A 10,120-nucleotide genomic window follows, 5' to 3' on the forward strand; every position below is an offset into this window, starting at 1 on the left:
ATTCGTCAAAACACATAAAATAGAAATATATGTATGATATTATTTTTAAAAAAAAAATATTTTAATTCTTTGAAGATAAATCAACATGCTAAAGATAGTTTTAAAATAAAATCTTTTTAATTGTGTCATTGAATAAATATTGTCAAAATTTGTACAAATAATGTTATATTAACAATTTTGTTAATAAAGGTTATAAAATATAAGTACTTTTTTTAAGAAGAAATTATAGGATATCTAATTTTTATATTTATCAATTAAATTAATTAAACAATATGTAATTTATCAGAATTTGAATGCTATAGTAAAAAAATTTAAGAGAGTTAATCGATTAGTTAAATAATTAAAAATACAAAGGCAAACTCAATAAATAGAGTAGTTTATAGAGCTGTCAAAATGGGCTGGCCCAACCCAACCCAACCCAACCCTAGCAGACTAAAGAATTAAATGGGCTAGGACGGGCTAGCCCTTTTAACTAAAGGGCCTTTAAAATAGTGGTTCAACCCAGCCCTAAGCGGGCCGCGGGTTAGGGTGGGTTGGCCCTTCAGAAAAAATAAAAGCAACCGGAAAGATGATAAATGAAAATATTTTAAGTACTAGACTATCACCAACTTTTATGGTTTCACTTTATTATGTCTCCTAGTAGTTTTTAGCATGTTATAAGCATATTACTAATAACTTTAAGGGTCGTTAAGTTGGAAATAGTTATCCTGAGATAATTAATCTCGGAATTAGCTATTCCATTATGTATACAGATAATTTATCTCATCACTATGGTGTAATTGTGCGATAAATAATGTCGGTATTAACTAATACCTCACACCAAACATGAGATAAAATAGTTCTTTATTTATCTCGGACTATTTATCCCTTATACCTCACATCAAACGATCCCTTAGTTGAAATTAATTCGTGACATTTACTGTAATAAACAATGAAATAATGATTAGCTACAAATTTCATAGAAAAATTCTAATATGGTTAAGATAATAAATATAGATATACACAAAGTATCTACATAAAAGAAACAAGATTATAACATTAGAGAGCCTAAATTTAAAGAACAGAATATTGCATTAAGCAAAGGCAACAATTACTAAACTATCATGGGTAAAAGCAACTATTTAAAGTTCACAACTAAAAGTAGCTTACCAGTCATTTCAAATACACACTAAGAACTTTCAAAAAATTAGTATCAACCAAAGAATGGATAAAAAAAAAATAGCTAGTTAGAAAAGATTGACAAAATTCTAATTCCTAATAAATAAATGACCAACTTAAAAATATTTAATAATTAGTTTTAATGTCCCAACTCATTGGGCTGACCACTGAAGCTGACAGGTTAGGCCTCTGAAGCTGATGGGACAAGTGAGGTTGAATTTATAAGCCTCATTTCTAAATGGACTGAAAAAACTTGACCCAACCTCATTTAATTAAAGGGTTGGGTTGGGCCAGCCTCATGGGCCAAACCCATATTGACAGCTCTAGTAGTTTATCTTATTATTATGATATACTGAATGCAAAGACTCAAGTGACAAGAAAAAGAATGTATGAAAAAAATAATTTTATCAACTACATGTCACAATTTTAGAGGGAGAAAAATATTTTATCAACCACATGCCATAATATTAGAGAAAAATAATAATTTACTAACGCATGTCTAACTTAGAGGATTTTAAAAATATATAAGTATAATTTTATTTCATAAAAATATCAATCAATTTTTTTTTATTAAAATAGTCTTCTCTAGATAGCCTAATCTATTGAGAAATTGATATTCTTCCGTTATATAATCCACAAGGAAAATTGGGATGGACACATATAAAAAAGGTCAAGATATGTGTAATATATTATATTCTGTTAAATTAAAATTAAGAGTTAATTAAGGTTGTCACATTATTTTTTCGGTGGAATTATTATAAAATCCGATCATAGTGGCTTTTGTGATGGTCGAAGTAAAGTTAAATGACCATGATGAAATGAATAAAGAAAAATGACTTTTGCGTAATAGATACAAAGTTAAGTGACCATGGATGAAATGAATGAAAGAAAAATGATTTTCGCGTAATAGATACATACACACTGTATTCATAAGTATAGCTATCAGTATTGGTACTGTATGAGTTGATAGAGCTCTCTCCTGCGATTTTCAATTGATAGAGTTGATACTCACTTGATACAAATGAGTTGATACTCGTATAATACAGCTCTTTCACCATTATAAGAATATACATAATTATTGCCATGTTTAGTAAATATACAAATTATAGTTACATTTCGTAATTATGCTATAAACTAGAGCTATTTATGATTTTTTTTTCCCCAATACACATTGCATTGTATATTTATCTTTCTCTCTCTATATATATATTTACTAGTTTAAGATACGTGTGTTACACGTGTATCAAGTATTTTCGATCACGTTGTACAAGTCTATCATATCAATCAATAAAAAATGTATTTGTTCCCTTTTACTTATCTCAAGTTTTTGAACTAAAATAAATATACAATAATTCACTTTTTAATAAAATTAGTTTCAGATTGACGTATGAGATAAACCTCAATCGAGGTTATACTTACAAATATAAAAGGGCAATTTGTTATTCATTGTCAATAAACCCAATATAATAAAAAAGAAGATCTAAAATCCGAAAATCGCAATGTTATGTTGGAGATTCGATAACATAAGTTACTTACAAACATAAAAAGATATTTTGTTATTTTTGATCACTAACACCGACGTAATGGGAATAGAAATCTCAAACCTAAAAGTTAAATCAAAAGATTACGTTAGACACTCAATAACAAAAGCTGCTTACAAACATAAAAGATGATAATGGAGTTTCTTGCTTTTGTTTTCTTTTCTCATGTTTGTGCTTTTCTTTATTAATTGGCCTTTATTTTCCTTTTTAAAGTAAAAGAATATAATTATCTAATATCCGAATAATTTTTATCTCTCGTTCTCGTTGTACTCTTTCAAATCAATTAGTATAATTTGCAAATCTCTTGATTCTGGAGCTATAGTCTCAAGCAACTGAAGTTTCTCATGTTTCACAACTAAAATAAGGCAAATAACAACACAACATATGTAGGATTATCACAAAAAATGAGGGAGGATAACTACAATTATAAATACGACACAAACTATATTTATCCTCTCATAGTATAAAATAATAGAGAAAACAATGAAAATTGCATACTATATTATATCCATCTCCATCAACTACAATATAATGACATTAATTTTTTAGAGTTATAATAAGGTGAAAGACTAATTACAGAAAGGAGATAATAGAATAAAAAAAACACATAACATATTCGCATTTAATTTATTTATATCGAGGACACATAGATTCTATCATCACAATCCATGGTAAATTAGAATTTGCTTTAGGGATGTGACTTGCCGCAATTCTAATGTTTGAATTGAAATTTCTACAATCTTGAAATTCAAGAGTCACACCAAAATTTAGGTTTTATATATATATATATATAGCAGCCTCCCACAGAGATGACCTTGTGGTCAACTTCTATTTTACTTGTTGGAAGGTTCGTACGGATCTCTTCCCGGGTCAACCCACTCAATATCCGGGAGAAGGTAGGCTTTTGGTGGCCGTAGAGACGGAGGATAACGCAGCGGATGATACGTACTTGGAAATAAGCAGATCATAGATAAGTTTTTTCATGCCTCGACTCTCCCTCGGTTCGTTCATGTAATGAATATATATGAAAAAAAGGATATTCACAAATTTCTTACAACAGAAATACTATCGGCATGCAACAACATTAGAAATAAAATTGCACATAAAAAAATTTTGATACTCAAAACCCACAAAAGTTAAAAAATAACTCTAATTTATTTCATGGCCGAACACAACTCTAATTTTTAAATATTACTTTTTTTTCCTTAGAAAGGAGCAATAAAATTTACAAATATTTCTTGAAAACAACCAACAAATTCATGGGACCAGCATGTGGTTTGCAACAAGGATAGATTTTACTATCAGTTTTTTGTATAAAAATAAAGTAAGAATTCAAATCATATCTTTTTACCTGTTTACTTGTGATAACGCTACTTATGTTGAAATCTTTTAAGACACAGGTATTTCGTTGCTATTTTCAATAACCAAAATATTTTTGTGAACTGAAAGCCTCCAAATTGTACTTTCTTTTATTCCTCGTTCCTCTATTACTAATAATAGTAGAAATATCATGATTATACTTGCCTTCATATTTTGTTATGACAACTTGTGGATCGATTAAAGCCCTCTCAACTTGTTTGCGAACATTGCATTCAGGATATATGCACCGATAGTAACTCCTTGGATGTTGAGACCCCTTTAACAGGTACCTTGAATTTTGAGTCCTCTTTACCACCTTCTGCCCATGCTTTTAACTATCATCTACGAAATCGATTTCTCTTCTCGTCTGCAAAACAATCTGGATCTAGCTATACTGTTCCATGCGATAAATCTACGATCTCAACTACCATCTTTGTTCTCTTTGCATCTGATTCATCATGCCCCTCATCTACTTCTATCAAACTGATTTTGATTTCGTCACATTCTTTTTTCACAAGATATTCAGATGCCATTTGGTAAGAGAAATTAAACTCAAGCTTACTTCTTCATAAATAAAGACCAGCCTTTGCTCATACTAATTTGTCCGCAAGTCGTCTTTCAATAAATAATCGTCTCTTTCAAAATTCTATACGTAAAAGTTACGTAAAATAATATATCGCATGCATATTTATGTCCATATAACTTAATATAACATACATTGATTGTTGATAATACCGGATGAACTTGCCGCCATATCTGACCAAAATCTAGAGAAAGAAACAACAACTATAATATACCCAATATAGTCCTTAGCTTAAATGTCATATCTGACCAAAATCTAGAGAAAGAAACAATAACAATAATATACCCAATATAGTCCTTAGCTTAAAATTCCTTAAGGTGTAACTGATATAAGTCAAAGCGACCCGAAGATTCAAACTCAAGTCTATCGGCAAAGCTTTATGAATGAGAAACTTATAAGATTTTTCAAATTGAAAACCTAATGATAGTTCCTACATCCAAACAAAACTAAGAACTATTATTATTGATAATCGTGATGTCCGGTTCAATCTTAGCACACCTCGACACGATTTAAAAATAAAAAGATAACTGAAACTTAGTGAAAAAATAAAGTCAATCTCAATCTAAGAATACAAAATTGGAGATCATCGCAGATGAATCGAAGACAAGCAATATAGGTAAAGAAAACATTCTTCTTACCTCAAGCTCCAAAGGAGACCTATTCAAGGGTTTTGGAGTAGAATGCATTGCTATCATCCATCATTTTTTATCTCAGATTTTCTTCTTTGATAACTCAAAAACTAAAGAAAGAAAAACCTTCTGCATTACGTGATTGAAAAGAAGCAGATACATAGCATGTCTTAATAGACTCTAACATGAATGATGAATCAAGAGAGGTCACTCTCTCTGCCGATCCACATGTTCTTCCAGCAACACATGCCAGCTATTCAAATGGTCTAAAAACCATACCATACATGAAAACTATAAAAGCAATGACCCATAGCTAATCCTATTGTTATATCCAGTTGATTGAGCCTAATTGACTTTCCTATGGATTCCTGGATTCTAGAATATAAGTAGAAAATCTTGTTAGACTAAAACATGGGTGTGCACTACAATGAACTTATTAGAGAAGTTAAAAAAACACTACCTAGTGAAAGATTTTAAAAATTTTCATAAGGGGTGCCGTCTCCAAAGTTACTTTGAAAAAATTGATAAGCAATTTTAGTCTTTCCTTTGCCAACAACGAAGAGTCCTCCTTTTGTCTCACCTTCCACACTAAACTTTTGATTCACCCCCATATTAAGTTGCTTAGACTATTCAAAAGTGTTACCGCACCTGGCCTTTGCTCACCTAAAATGTGAAATAGCTCGAGGATGAACTTGTCTTTTAGCAGATTCCCTCCTCCAAAGCTTTGTTTATTCTATAGTAGAAAACCATGACAAGACAAATTATTGGTGGTAAAAATTATTCTTAGAAATGGCTGAATCTCATGTTTCTCAGAGAGGAATTCATTGTGAAACCGAGCGAAGTGATTCAAATACATATTTCTTATAAGATGATCTCTTTCATAAACTATACCTGGCTCTATTGAGTTCGTTGTAACATCAATATCCCAGCCACCACCAGCATCAAGATCCCAACTAGCAGCTTTCATCGTGTTGATTAATGGCTTAGCAAAGTCGTAAACTCAAGAGTATGCCCCCGGAGGAAACATAGAAAAGAGACAAAAATTGAGAGAGCCAAAATTGTTGACCAAGAAAATATGATATCATGGGTTTATAGACGGAATACAGATCTTTTTTTATAGGAAAAGTCAACCAAGACAATTTTATTTAGAAAAGTTTTTTTTACCTATTTTGTTGGACCTAATATTTTGGACGTAATCTTTTTATATATAGTAGTAAAACTAAATAAAATAGTTACACATGCATATGGTTTTTGTCTTATATTTATTAGTTTTCTTCTCATTTTTATGGTGCAATAAAATAGTTACACATGCATATTACTTTTTTCTTATATTTATTAGTTTTGCCCTCATGTATTATTTTAATAATATTTTTATTTAGACCTTTATAATTGAATTATATATGGTACTATTTTTTTTATAAATATCTTTTGTTCCTTATTAAATGATTACTAAAGGTATTTCGATAATTTTATGGTACAATAAAATAGTTGCACATGCATATTATTTTTCTTTATATTTATTAGTTTTGTCCTCATTTTATGGTGCAATAAAATGGTTACACATGCATATTATTTTTTCCTTATATTTATTAGTTTTGTCCTCATGTATTATTTGGGGTGACTATCAAGAGTACTTCGATAATTTTAGTCACACCAATCTTCACTTATATATAGTAGTAAAACTAAATAAAATGGTTACACATGCATATGATTTTTTTTCTTATATTTATTAGTTTTGTCTTCATTTTTATGGTGCAATAAAATGGTTACACATGCATGTTGTTTTTCTTTATATTTATTAGTTTTGTCCTCATGTATTATTTTAATAATATTTTTATTTAGACCTTTGTAATTGAACTATACATGGTACTATTTTCTTATAAATATCTTTTTGTTCCTTATTAAATGACTAACAAGGGTATTTCAATAATTTTATGGCGCAATAAAATGGTTACACATGCATATTACTTTTTATTTATATTTATTAGTTTTGTTCTCATTTTTATGGTGCAATAAAATGGTTACACATGCATATTAATTTTTTCTTATATTTATTAGTTTTGTCCTCATGTATTAGTTTAATAATATTTTATTTATACCTTTGTAATTGAATTATACATGGTAGTAATTTTTTATAAATATCTTTTTGTTCCTTGTTAAATTACTTATCTTTAATACCGCAAGGCTATTTCGATAATTTTATGGTGCAATAAAATGGTTACACATGCATATTACTCTTTCCTTATATTTATTAGTTTTATCCTCATTTTTATGGTGCAATAAAATAGTTACACATACATATTATTTTTTTCTCATATTTATTAATTTTATCCTCATGTATTATTTTAATAATATTTTTATTTAGACCTTTGTAATTGAATTATACATGGTAGCATTTTTTTATAAATATCTTTTTGTTCCTTATTAAATGACTACCAGGATATTTTGATAATTTTATAGTGCAATAAACATTTCGAAATCGACGTATGTCTCCTCAACATATATATTTGAAACTTTCAAATGAGACTTGCATCATGAACTTTTTCAGGAATGTCCAAACGAAAGTCGTGTCACCTACTATAGTTGCAACAATCTAGCTACATTTTTATCCACTTATATAATCACTTTTGTATTGGTTAGACCAGTCTAACAAGCTCAATTTTGTTCCACACTGAATGTATATATTATGTTAACATCGGTTCATTGTACTACATTTCTTTTCTTTTACTTCTATACTAAACAATTAAAATAAGTAGGAAATAGTCTTCCCATCTCTTTTGCACATTAGTGTTGTCAAAATGCTCGTGCCTTGCACGGGCACGGATATCTAGTATATATATATATATATATATATATATATATTCATAAATAATAAATTATGTTTAATTAATGTATAATATATTCATTAATTATGAATATAATATATTATCTAATATATAACATAATTACGTAATATATAACGTATAATATTATGAATATATTTTGAATATATATACATTAATTATGTTTAATTATATATATATTATGTTAATATATTAATTATAATATATTATGTTAATTATATTTAATTATATTATGTTCTACTGAGCTCTTAGTCATCTGAATCCCTCAACTCAATAAAACTCAACATTTTAAATCCTTTGATCGTTAACCGGATTTATGTGGCATTAAAATTGCTGACTAGGATATGACGCGTATAGTCACGCGTGTATGAGCGAGTGAATCAATATATTTATACTAAAATAATATTAAAATTTTAAAAAGGCAGTCAACCTTTTTTCCGACTTTTTAAATTTAAAAATATTTTTAAAAATTTAAAAATAATAATTTTTTTTAAAAAAAGGCCACCCCACCCCTCACCCCCGTCCAACACCCTCCACCCCACCTCCTATCCCACCCTCTCGCTGTCCAGCACCCCCACCCCACCCCAGCCCAGTCCAGCACCCCACCCCACCCCAGCCCCGTCCAGCACCCCCACCCCACTCCAGCCCCTTCTAGCATCCCCCAGCCCCATCCAACATCCCCCACCCCAGCCCTTCCCCAGCACTACCTTCACTTTTTATTTTAATTTTTTTAATTTTTTCTCTCAATTCAAATCTTTTCGTATTTTTCTTTTGGGATTAAAATTTAAATTTGAATTTTTTTTATATTTTTTTCGGATTAAAATTTAAATTTGAATTGAGAGTGAGTGATAGTAGAAATTGAAAAATTAGTGAATTTCATGAATAATCTTGAAAATACTTAAAGTTTTTGTGAATTTGTTAAAGATATTGAAATTTAAAAAATCAAAAATTCATTATTTTGTATATATGAATTTATAGTTAAAAATATAAATTAGTTGGAGAAGAATTTTAATTATTTGGAATGAATTTGATGTTTAATTTGTGAGCAAAAATAAAAACATGATTATTTAAATTCTTCTACAATTTATATATTTTTTTATTTAATTAAATTTATTTGAATATTTAATTTCTTATGTAGCATTTTAAAATGAGTTAATACATAAAAATGACCCTAAACTTGACACGAAATTATAACTTTAACCTTAAACTTTGATAGTGCACAAATAAGACCTTTAACTATTCAAAATCTGAACAAATATGACCTTCAATTTTGCAACCCCATGCGTGAGTCTCACTCGCGCCTATGTGGAAAGGTAATCCAATCACACGGTGCCACGTTGTTAAAAGGGCTGACTTGGTGAGAGGTCATATTTATGCAATTTTGAATAGTTAAAGGTCATATTTGTGCACTATCAAAGTTTTGCTTTTTGTGTTAAAACGACGTCGTTTTTATTATTATTATTATTATTTTTTATTCTATAGTAGCAACATCTAACTTTTTTTTTAATTTTAAAAAATTATTATTATTATATTTTTATTTATTTCTATAGCAGCAACACGTAACTTTTTTTTTAATTAAAAAAAACAGCTACTAGAAGGGATCGAACTCGCACAGTAGGCTGAAGGAAGCGCCCAAGAAGAGCAAATAATACCACGGGGCTATCTAAGTGCCTTGTTTCATGTGGTTCAACATTAATATACATACATAAATATACATTTTCTATCTTATGTATATACAACGTAATTTTTTACCGAGGGGGTTCGGGTGAACCCCATGGCCATGTAGGTCCGCTCCTCGTTAATTTAATAACGTTAATTTAATAACATTTTAATTATGTTAATTTAATATACTACTACTACTATCCTTAATAACATTAATTTAATAATATTTTATTAAAACTATAATTTTTTTATTATTAGTATAGTTTCATCTTTAATTTAATAGTTAAATAAATAATATTTAGATATATTATATAACTTAAATTCGTCCTCTGCTTTATAATATAT

Source organism: Capsicum annuum, chromosome 1, assembly GCF_002878395.1.
Source record: "Capsicum annuum cultivar UCD-10X-F1 chromosome 1, UCD10Xv1.1, whole genome shotgun sequence".
In the NCBI taxonomy this organism is placed as follows: Eukaryota; Viridiplantae; Streptophyta; class Magnoliopsida; order Solanales; family Solanaceae; genus Capsicum; species Capsicum annuum.